The sequence below is a fragment of the Anomalospiza imberbis genome, chromosome 3, assembly GCF_031753505.1.
Source record: "Anomalospiza imberbis isolate Cuckoo-Finch-1a 21T00152 chromosome 3, ASM3175350v1, whole genome shotgun sequence".
NCBI classification, from domain to species: domain Eukaryota; kingdom Metazoa; phylum Chordata; class Aves; order Passeriformes; family Viduidae; genus Anomalospiza; species Anomalospiza imberbis.
In genome coordinates, this window is record NC_089683.1 from 112219997 (window position 1) to 112229691 (window position 9695).

The window sequence follows — 9695 nt, forward strand, 5'->3', positions numbered from 1 at the left end:
CTTGCTAGGAAAACCGGTTATCACCTGAGGTCTGAGTCAGAGGATGGATCTCGTGTGGACAGGGCTCACTGGGCACAACACTCCTCCGGTGTGAAACTCAGAGCATCATGTGACAGCAGAACAAGCCACCTCTCCCCATGTCACCTCGCCCTTGTCCCAGCCTGCACCCGCATCAGAAAAACAACTTTTGGAAGCCATTTCCCCAGATTTAGTGCCAAAGTCACTTGGCAATAGATCAGCTCCACATAAGGAATAAAGTTATAGATTTAAAAAGGAAATAAAGAAGACTCCTCTTGTTTTTTTTGCCACATTTTAATTAGTGGGAACCAATCTTCCTTCAGCTCTCTGAGCAGTATCTGGCAGGGATGCAGGAGTGAAGCATTTAATGTGAGCATTCTGGTTCTTCATCACCAGGCTGCTTCCCAGTTGCCTCTCTCATGCATCACCAATGCTGACAGGTGACAACTCTGAAACAAGAGGACATCAGGAATGCAAAATACAAATAATTTCTTTTTGCAACTCCGATTTACCGATTCAGTGCTGGGAAAAAGCTTGGAACTCGTTTAACCCTATCCATCCAGCTCAAATTTATGTCCCCTGCCCTGACAGCTGCAAATATCTCATGGTACTTTTTTAACAGACCATTGGCATTATCAGTCTTTGCAAACCTTAAAATCAAAACTCTTTGTTTTCCACAAGAGATCATCTGATTTAAACAGGGATTGACTCAGGGAAATTCAGTGCCAGGTGCTATACAGGTCAGACTGTTTGATTACAGCTGGGTTTTTCTCTGGATTTGCAAGTTATTTTTTCCTTGCAAATTGAAATTATCAAACTGTATCAGTGAAAAATCCACAAGTGATCATACTGTTAATAGAAGCACAATAAAACAGAAGGCAGGAAACAGGATAACTGTGGGTAGCTACTACACTTTGAAATAGCAGGAGCATCTTGAACCCAACAAAATCAGCAGATGAATGTTTCTGTTCTGTGGGAGCAGGATGGAATCATGGAGAAGAGTTTGATCATCTTCAGCCCTGGCCCATTTTTATTTTGATTCCTGCCTTTTTTTTTCCTTTCTGTTTTTTTTTTTTTTTTTTTTTTTTTTTAGGACATTCTATAATTATGCACAGATCTATACCATATCACATGAAAAACTTCTGAATTGGAGATGCAGTCTGTGTGCAGTTCTGGTTGAGAATTAATTTCACAGGTTATGTTTAGACTCTTCTTGATTTTTGAACTCCTGTTTCTGGTAGTTCTGCTGCATGCTGTTCCAACAGCTCTCATCTCACTTCAGATCTGCATCTATGAGAAGGCACAATATAAGCAAAGCATCCTAAAATGCCATGTATTCAGAAATTTTACAGTTCCATCTCTTCTTTTTGGTGCTTTGTCTTGTAAAAAAAAAAAATTTGAAAGGTTTTAGTCATACAGTGACATTAAAAGAACCCTAAATAAACATGCAGTTCTTGCTTCATTTCTCACTGCTGTACAAGCTCTTCTAAAACTAGTACAAGGAATCTGCCTGTCTGCAGATATGCAAAAAAGCAAGCAAAGAGGAAATTAATCATCCTCTGCTACTAAAATAAAGGTGGTTTCTCAACCCAATTAGAGGACAGTGAGTTACTGCATGAATTCTGTGATTTACATATGCTGGATGCTGACAAGTGATGAACCCAACGCTTGGGAAAAAATGCCCTTTAAACACACTTTTAAAACATGCTACATTTTTCCAGGACTATGCTGTGGATGTTTCAGCCTGGTCAGAGAGCGAGAAAATGAGATCCTTTTTCTCACAGTGGACTTGTGAGATTTATTAGAGAGCTGTAGAGAAACTATGATAACTTGTTAGTATAAACAACCTACAGGTGGTGTTTTCCTATTCTGTTTTCCTGTTCTTCTCAAGGACTGTTTGTGAGAAAGATCTTTTTGTAAATTAGCCAATCAAGTAGAATGTCTTGAAGGTGTCTATAAAGGAGGAGAGGTTTTTGCATTAAAGCTGCTGTTGTGCAAACCAGCCTTCTGGTGAATCCGTGTCATTTCTTGTTCAACGGCAACATCTGGTAGCCAGCGACGTGTGTTTCACCGATCAGCCCCTCGTGGATCGCGGGGCAGATGGTGACGCCCGGGACCCCCGCAGGGACCCCCCCGTGGTGCGCTCGTGTTCAGACACCCTCTGTTTCCCCAGAGAGGTAACGACCTTTCCCCGCGTCCTTCTGAAAGAGACTGGGTCTGTGGGTTTTGTCCTGATAGCTTGGACCAGCGGGCGGGGACGAATCCCCCAGCATGGCGGACAGTTCGTGCTTTGCTGGGGGTGGGTGCCAGTGTTTCCATGATGGAAAACCACGCTTCTAAAGACGAGGCCGTGGTTTTCTCCGTGTGGAGGAACCTGATTTCTTTTAGGGGACTCTCCGTGTCGGATGATTCACTCTGCGATTTGTTAGTATGGGCCGAGGCTCATGATTTCCTGGCGGGTCTGAACGCTGCTTTTAGTCGAGCCCTGTGGGAGGCGTTGGGCAACCGGCTCACGGAAGAGTTTTCTGGAGGGGATTTCACTGTGCCTCGACTCCTGGCTGTGTGGGAACCCTTGTTTGATGCCATCCCGGCCTGGGACAGTGCATCGGAGAGGGGGAGCTCAAAGGGTGGGGATGATACTGGCACTTTGGGGGGAAGGTCGTCAGACCGGCCAGCTGCCAGTTTCTCCCCAGCCGCCAGCTTCTCTCCGACTCCATGTGGGCTGGCGGGAGGCGTGGGGACTCCCCGCAGAACCCATCTTTTGCCTGGAGATTGTGTTCCATAGACAAGCCCTGGTCCCTATGTTTTTGGGAGGTGGCCGTCTGCTCTTTCTACGACATCAACGCCACCGAGAGCGATAGCCACATCTCGGCCACACCGGGGAGATGGCGGTTGTCTGCCTGCACTGCTTTCGATCCCCCCGTCCCCGGCGGGTCAGTTCTCCCCCTTCCTGTGAAAAGTGGCCAGGGGGTGACTGCGGTGATCGCCCCCGCCTTTTCCTCCCCCTGCACACCGAGGAGCGACTTTCTCGCAGACGGTAGGAGCCACAGTTCCTGGCCCAAAATTCACCCCCCAGATCACGGGAGGGGGTGGGGTCAGCTCCGGCATCAGCGGTCGCCAAGAAAACACTGGTCGCTCCCTTACCGTCAGCCATGGGACCTGCGCGGCTGTACCGGCCAAGCCCATCGTTGATGCCTGTCGGCGAGTGTCTGTTCCATCTGACGTCACGTCCCTGGCCAGTTTCCCCCTCCTTTTCCATGGTGCCTGCTCAGGCGGCAGCGACTGTGACCGTGGCTCAGACACTGTCTCTCTGAACGGTGAATCACTCAGCGGGGTCTGTGTCTCCTTTTATTCCCCTACCTTTGATTGAGGGGCAGCTGCCTCCTCCTCATCCTGGCCAACTTGGTTGACTTAATGTCTTTTACATTCCCCCTGCATCTGGGCTTGTAACTAGGCCTTTGGTCTCTCAGCCCACGCTCTCTTGAATCCGGACCCTTGAGCTGATCCCCCACCCCCTGTTACCCACTGGCTGTCTCCCCAGCCCCAGATGGGGACCCGGACTGCGATGACAGCCAGTGGCCAGTCCCCCGGCGGGGGTGTGCCCCGGTGGTAGACCGCTGGCACCGACAGGTGGAATCATCGTCCACCTGTAATCCCTGGACTTTGCCTCCCTGTTGGGTGACCGTGCGTCCCAAGAATCCCTGTGGCTTTTGGGACGCAGTTAAGGCGAGAGCTTCCAAAGTTGGGGATGGGGATCTGTTGGGAGGGGCGAAAAGGCCACGATGTACAGCTGATGACACACACTTGCCTCGGGGAGTGGGGCCACAGGTGTTGGTCAAGTGGCTTGTCCGACATCTGAGGGAGGGGCACGGGTGGTTCAGGAGGACCATGCCCTGCCACAAGGCGAGGTGCAAGATCTTCCTGTGTGTAAAGCTGTCCCAAATTCAGGACACGCCGCCAAACATGGTGTGATTGCCTGGTGGGTGATACAGGATCTGCAAGACCAGGCTGCGAAACATGGCCTTTGCTCTGAGCACGTCATGCAGGCTCTCAGAGTGATAGCCTCTGACCTGCTTGCTCCATTTGATATTAAACGTATTGCTCGGGCACCGTTCCAGCCTGTGCAATATGCGATTTTTATGAAGTACTGGACACAGGCTGCTGCAAACGTGGCAGCAAGCAACAGGCTTCTTCCTCAGGGTGACCCTAGGTATGGTGTGGGGGTGGATGCTCTCCTCAGGGAGCAGGCCTTTTTCAATCCTGACTTTCAGGCTGCCTGGGACTCTGCTGCTCTTGAGCAGTGTCAAAGTGCAGGATTTGGTGCATTGTTGAAGACCATTGAGGCGGCCTTCCCTGGGCCACAAAGTACAATGATAATTCAGGGACCAGGTGAGACATTTTAGCCATTTGCCGAGAAGCTTGCTGCTGCCCTGAAGAGACAGGTTGAAGATGTTGCCTTAAGGGAAACCTTATGCAAGCAATCGGTCCGGTTCAACCTGAACAGTGAGTGCCGGAGGATCATAGATGTTCTTCTAGGTGACCCGTCGGTGGCAGACATGGTCGATGCACGTGTCAAGATGGGTGCTGTAGACCACAGGGCGTCCACTCGGGCGGTTGCTACACAGCCAGGCCAGGTACCCTTAGGGGGCAGACAATGGAAGAGGAACAAAAATAAGGGCAATAAAGCAAGGTACACCCAAGCCAATGGGTACAGGTGCCATCTTCTTGCGCTCTAGATGCCCAAAGAAAGGTCATTATTCAAACCAATGCAAATTTCACGCTAAAGGCCACCCTTTGGTAGGCCTGGGAAACAGGAAGATGAGCGTACAGGGGAATTGCACCCTGACACAAGTGATTCCTCAGAGCACGGCGCTGGCTCAGGTTTGCCCGGCCAGCTCGGAGGCATCACCCACGGCTCCGCTGGCGTGGATATACGTACCGCCGGCGCAGTCATCTTAGAATCCTGTTGTGAGCATAAGGTTCCTTTGGACATGTTCGGACCTTTGGGACAGGGACTGGGCGCGCTGCTTGTGGGGAGATCTAATGTCACCCACCAGGGGATCTTTGTTCACCCGGGAGTCATTGATGAGACTGTTCCTGTGAATTGTTCCACCTCACAGTCTAAGATTGGCCTGGCAGCCTCTGTCACTGAGGTAAAGCCTGCTTTACCTCACTTAGGTTACCTCTGATCACCTCACCTCTGTGGAGACCAAAGCAGCTCAAGTCAGCCTCAGAGAAAAGACACGCATTAATCAAATGAAGCAGTGGACTCCTCTTCCCACTCCCCAGAGGCTATTTGCATGCCAGAGTGATTTCACTTTTTTTTTTTTAATAGTTACTAGGTGTTTGCAGCAGCCCTGTAAAACCAGTTAAATCCCATGATTTTTGTCCACAGTCATTTCTTGTGCCAAAAATGAATACAAAATATATAAAAAATTCTTGAGAAAATGTGTATATAATAAAAGAGAAAAGTGAAAATCATTACATTTGTCACAGTGGGACAACTGCAAAATATTGGGATAATAAAATCGTAACAGTTTAGTTCAAAATGAGAAAATTCCACCGAAAATAGCTTTGGAGGTTTTTTTTTTCCCTCACTTTAAGAGCTTTCTGTTAGCTCTGGAAGCAAATTTGTCACTCAGCTTAGCAGACACATAGAGAGGGGTAGTGCACACAGCTGGTGCTTCAAACACACACCAAAATGAAATTTCCTAGACTGCTCTTGACACTTAATTCTCACAGATGAAACTCTCTTAGCAAATTTCTTCTGAAGAGCTTTCAAAAGTTTGGTATCTGTTGCATCCCGGGGTGCAGATAGCAACATTTTTTGTTTGCCTTGAGGACCCAGCCCCTGCCTGAGCGACGCTCCCTGCAGCCGTGCCTGCCTGCAGCCCTTCCCCCTGGATTGACCCTGGACCTGATCCATGACCTCCCCTTGTCTGGGGCTGTTGTGGTGAGCAGCCCCCATGCCGCCCACACAGCTCAATGTCCATGTGGGAACCAGGAGTGAGTGGTGTCCCCCAGACTGGCACCAGTGGTATTTAATACCTTCAGCAGGGACATGGACAGTGAGATCAAGTGCAGCAGCAGCAAATTTGCAGGTGACACTGAGCCAAGTGGTGCAGTTGATGTGCCTGAGTGTAGGAATGTGCCTCCTGTTGACGGAGTAAACAAGTTACCCTTTGTCTCCTTAAAAAGGAAAAAAGCCCAGAAGGTTCTCTCCTCAGTTTGGTTAAAAGACACCTCATAGGACCTTGGGGACTTCACCTCAAACTTAAGGATACTGAACTGGACAGGAGCCAAAAAGTCCCGCCTAAGCAATTCCCTAGAAAAAGAAGAGAACAAAAGAAGTTAATTGCTTTTGTGAAGTGTTTTAGCAGGAGCAAGAACCTCTTGCCCTGGCTTGCTTTTTCTCTGTAAAGAGCTTTTTTATTTTGCCTTTTATTAAAACTTTTTGTTTCCAACACTGTCACAGGAGCTATCCTGCTTCCTTTAAGCCACCTGAGGTAGCTGAGCTATCAAGGGTATAATGCTTATCTCTGAGAGCTTATAAGACCTGGCTTGAAGAGAAAAAGCATTACTTGAGGGACAGGGTGACTTCCAGGGGGACCTGGACAGGCTTGAGGCCCATGAGAGTCACATGAAGATCAGCAAGACCAAGTGCAAGGTCCTGCACAGAGGTCAGGGCAACACCGGCTGGGGGATGAAGGGGTTGAGAGCAGCCCTGCCATGAAGGACCTGGGGATTCTGGTGGATGAAAAATGGAATGTTGTCCCTTCCAGCCCAGGCCATTCTGTGATTCAGATGCTGGGGGTCTGCATCAGCTGGGTCAGCAAAGGCTCTGCCTCTGCCAGGAGCAGCCTTGCTCCTGCTGCTCCCTAAGCCTCACCAATTTGCTCTTGACTGCACCTGGCAACTTCAAGAGCAAGACCCCTGACCCAAGGAATGACTTTTCCTTCCTGTTAAATGTATCTTCCAAAGAATATTGAGAGGTAGCAAACAGTACAAAAGATAAACAACCAGGCACCTGGCTTCAAGAGCACTTTTCTGTTTTAGTTATTGTTTTAAGCATCCTTCTTGATATACATTACTTCATTTTTTTTCCAGAAAGACCTCAAAATTACCTTCTAGCCTATTCCTTATTCCAGCAACTAACAACATAGAAATGAATTATTCTAAACTCTGGATGAAGGCCTATGTATAGCAGAGGGTCATTGAATAACCTAGAAAAGCTAGGTGTAGCCAAAGTTGTTTCATTTCAAAAATGTTGAGGTATTACCTTGAAAAAAAGACAAATCCTTGCCATTTCCATTGTTTCTAGAATGGAAAATGTACAGAACCACTTCAGGAGCTAAAAAGCTTGGTTGAGGGCTGTGTGGGAGTATATGTGCATGCATTGTCAGGGGGAAAGAAAGGAAAAGAATTATGATAAATACAGCAATTTTTGGTGTTCAGATGAGTTTCGTGTGAAGTCTGCACTACAGCAACTTTATAATTCCCAATGGCTTTCTCTTCAAAACTAGGAAATTTTTAGAAAAGGGAAGAGGACAGAGTAGTTTGTAGAGTTTTCAGTAATAACATCTTTTGTAACCTCCTATCAAACAACTCCAGACTTCCATATTTTAACTATTCTAGAACCTTCCCTGCTGAGATTGGCAGAAAACCAGCTAGAATTATGTCTTTTACTAGGGAGACGACAAAGACCCTGTCCTAAAAAGCTCCTCAGCTTCAGTTAGTGTGAATGGCTCTACCAGGCACGAGTGTGGATGGAGAAATTGGCACCAGGAACAAGCAGGCTGAAGAGAGGGGACGTGTGTGCCAAGCAGTAGCATCTGAGCTCTGCAGAGACTTCACAGTCCTGCTGAATCCACAAAAACTGATAAACTGAGCACAGTTTAAACTCTGCCAAATCTGCCCAAACCCACTGGCATCAGCCATGGGTGTTGCACAACGCCGGCAACATCCATGAAGGCTGCTTATATGCAAAACTACAAGATTGTCTGTCTATCTATCTATCTATGGACATGAATATGTAAACCACACACACACACACACACACATATAAAAATGATGAAACAGAATGATCTGGAGGGACTTCCTGATGACATCCTGACAGATCAACACACACCTCTGCTTCTAAGTAACCAGCTGGGGTTGGTCTCCCAACTCCTGCTCCACCCGTCAGGGCAGATGTTTGTGAACCACATGAGGGAATAAATGAATGCAGTGTGAAATGAGTCCCCTGCTATTAATAACAGCATAACAAAAGATATCTAATAAATGCCGTTGTGTTCCCTGTTTCCCCCAGCCTGATCCCAGAGAAAAGGGGATATACAACAACCCAATATTGCAAATTTAAATTTCTACGTTTTTGTGGATATCACCTTAGCAAGGATGTCCGATGTTGGATCCAGACTTTCTAAATTACAGACCTAGGTATGTTTCCAGTGTGACATTTTTCAGGTGGCTGTCACCATAAACAGAGGCATGCCCAGACACGGACACAGGGACACCCCAGACCTGGAGAACTGGTATCGTGGAATGGGACAAATTAAAAAGTTGGCAGGTTCCTCACCCAAGCTTTTGGACCACTTGGTCTGTGAAGTTTAGGGATCACAGTCTCTTCCTGAGACATTTACAGTGTTGCCAAATCAGTGACCTGTCCCTCGTCTAGCAGAGTCACCAGGACTGACTCATGCTCCTCCCAGCCTGAAGAAACCCCGGTGTTGCATCGCTCTGGGAAATGGTTTTTCTCACCCCCAGAGACCCCTGTAGCTGTAACCATGTCAGTCTAACCCTTCCTTCCTTTATGGACCCAACTGGCTGGGAGTCAATTATCTCTTCCCGAGCAGGAGTCTAGATAACGCCCTGTTCCTTCCTTGTTCGCTCTCTTTCCTTCTTTCTCCCCTGGAAACCTCCAGGAATAAACGTCTTGGACCACATCAGGGGTTAGAGCCTCTTTTGGAATCTTTTGCCTTAACCCTGAAATATTTCCCCCAAAGCTCTCTCAGATCTGGGCTAGCCTTGTAACTCCAGGGGGCTGCGGGGGTAACTATCTCACCCCAGGGCCACCAAACTTGACCCCAGCAATAAAATGACTTCTGTGGCACTCATACCAGCTTGGCTCAGGAGGCCACCAAATTCAGATGGCCCTTCATGTTTCCCTGTCTGCTCCGTTCCTCATATCACCAGACAAGAGTAATCTCCAGGGAGAATCTATCAGGAGTCTGTTCAAAGCAGTCTTTATCTTTAAAACTGGGCCTGCTTTCAGCATTCACCCAAGTTTTTCCCCTTCCTGCCTCTTGCCATCTCCCTCCTTCTACCTGCCAGATGGATGATCACTGTCATTTTCCAGAAAAATTTAGATTGTGTTGACTATTTACAGCAAAAAAAAAAAAATTGACAGAAAAGAGCCACCCAAACACTTGTGGGGGTACTGGTACTGGTGAGTGTTTTTGATAGGAACAGCAACCCCTGCTGAGGGGGTTATCCTGCAGCATGTTCCACTTCCAAGCACTCCGCAGGCCACGTGCAGGGGAATCTGCTGCACTTTTCTCAGGAAAATAAATGCCTTCGCTTTTGTACTTCAGTTTGAGGCAGAGACCACATCAGATTGTTTCTGAATGCAGTGGATGACAAATTAAATGGAAGTTATGCTCTGATGTTAAAAGGAAATA

At 47.7% G+C, this 9695-nt stretch overlaps 1 long non-coding RNA gene across 1 annotated transcript; it reads right to left on the reverse strand.

Annotated features, from left to right (window-relative positions):
- Window positions 1-497: 497 nt before the first annotated feature.
- On the reverse strand, window positions 498-7126 carry LOC137471893 (uncharacterized). Its single transcript, XR_010997916.1, has 2 exons — window positions 6957-7126; window positions 498-1302 (listed from the first exon to the last, which is right to left on the reverse strand). It is a non-coding gene; the product is annotated as an uncharacterized lncRNA (long non-coding RNA).
- Window positions 7127-9695: the final 2569 nt, after the last annotated feature.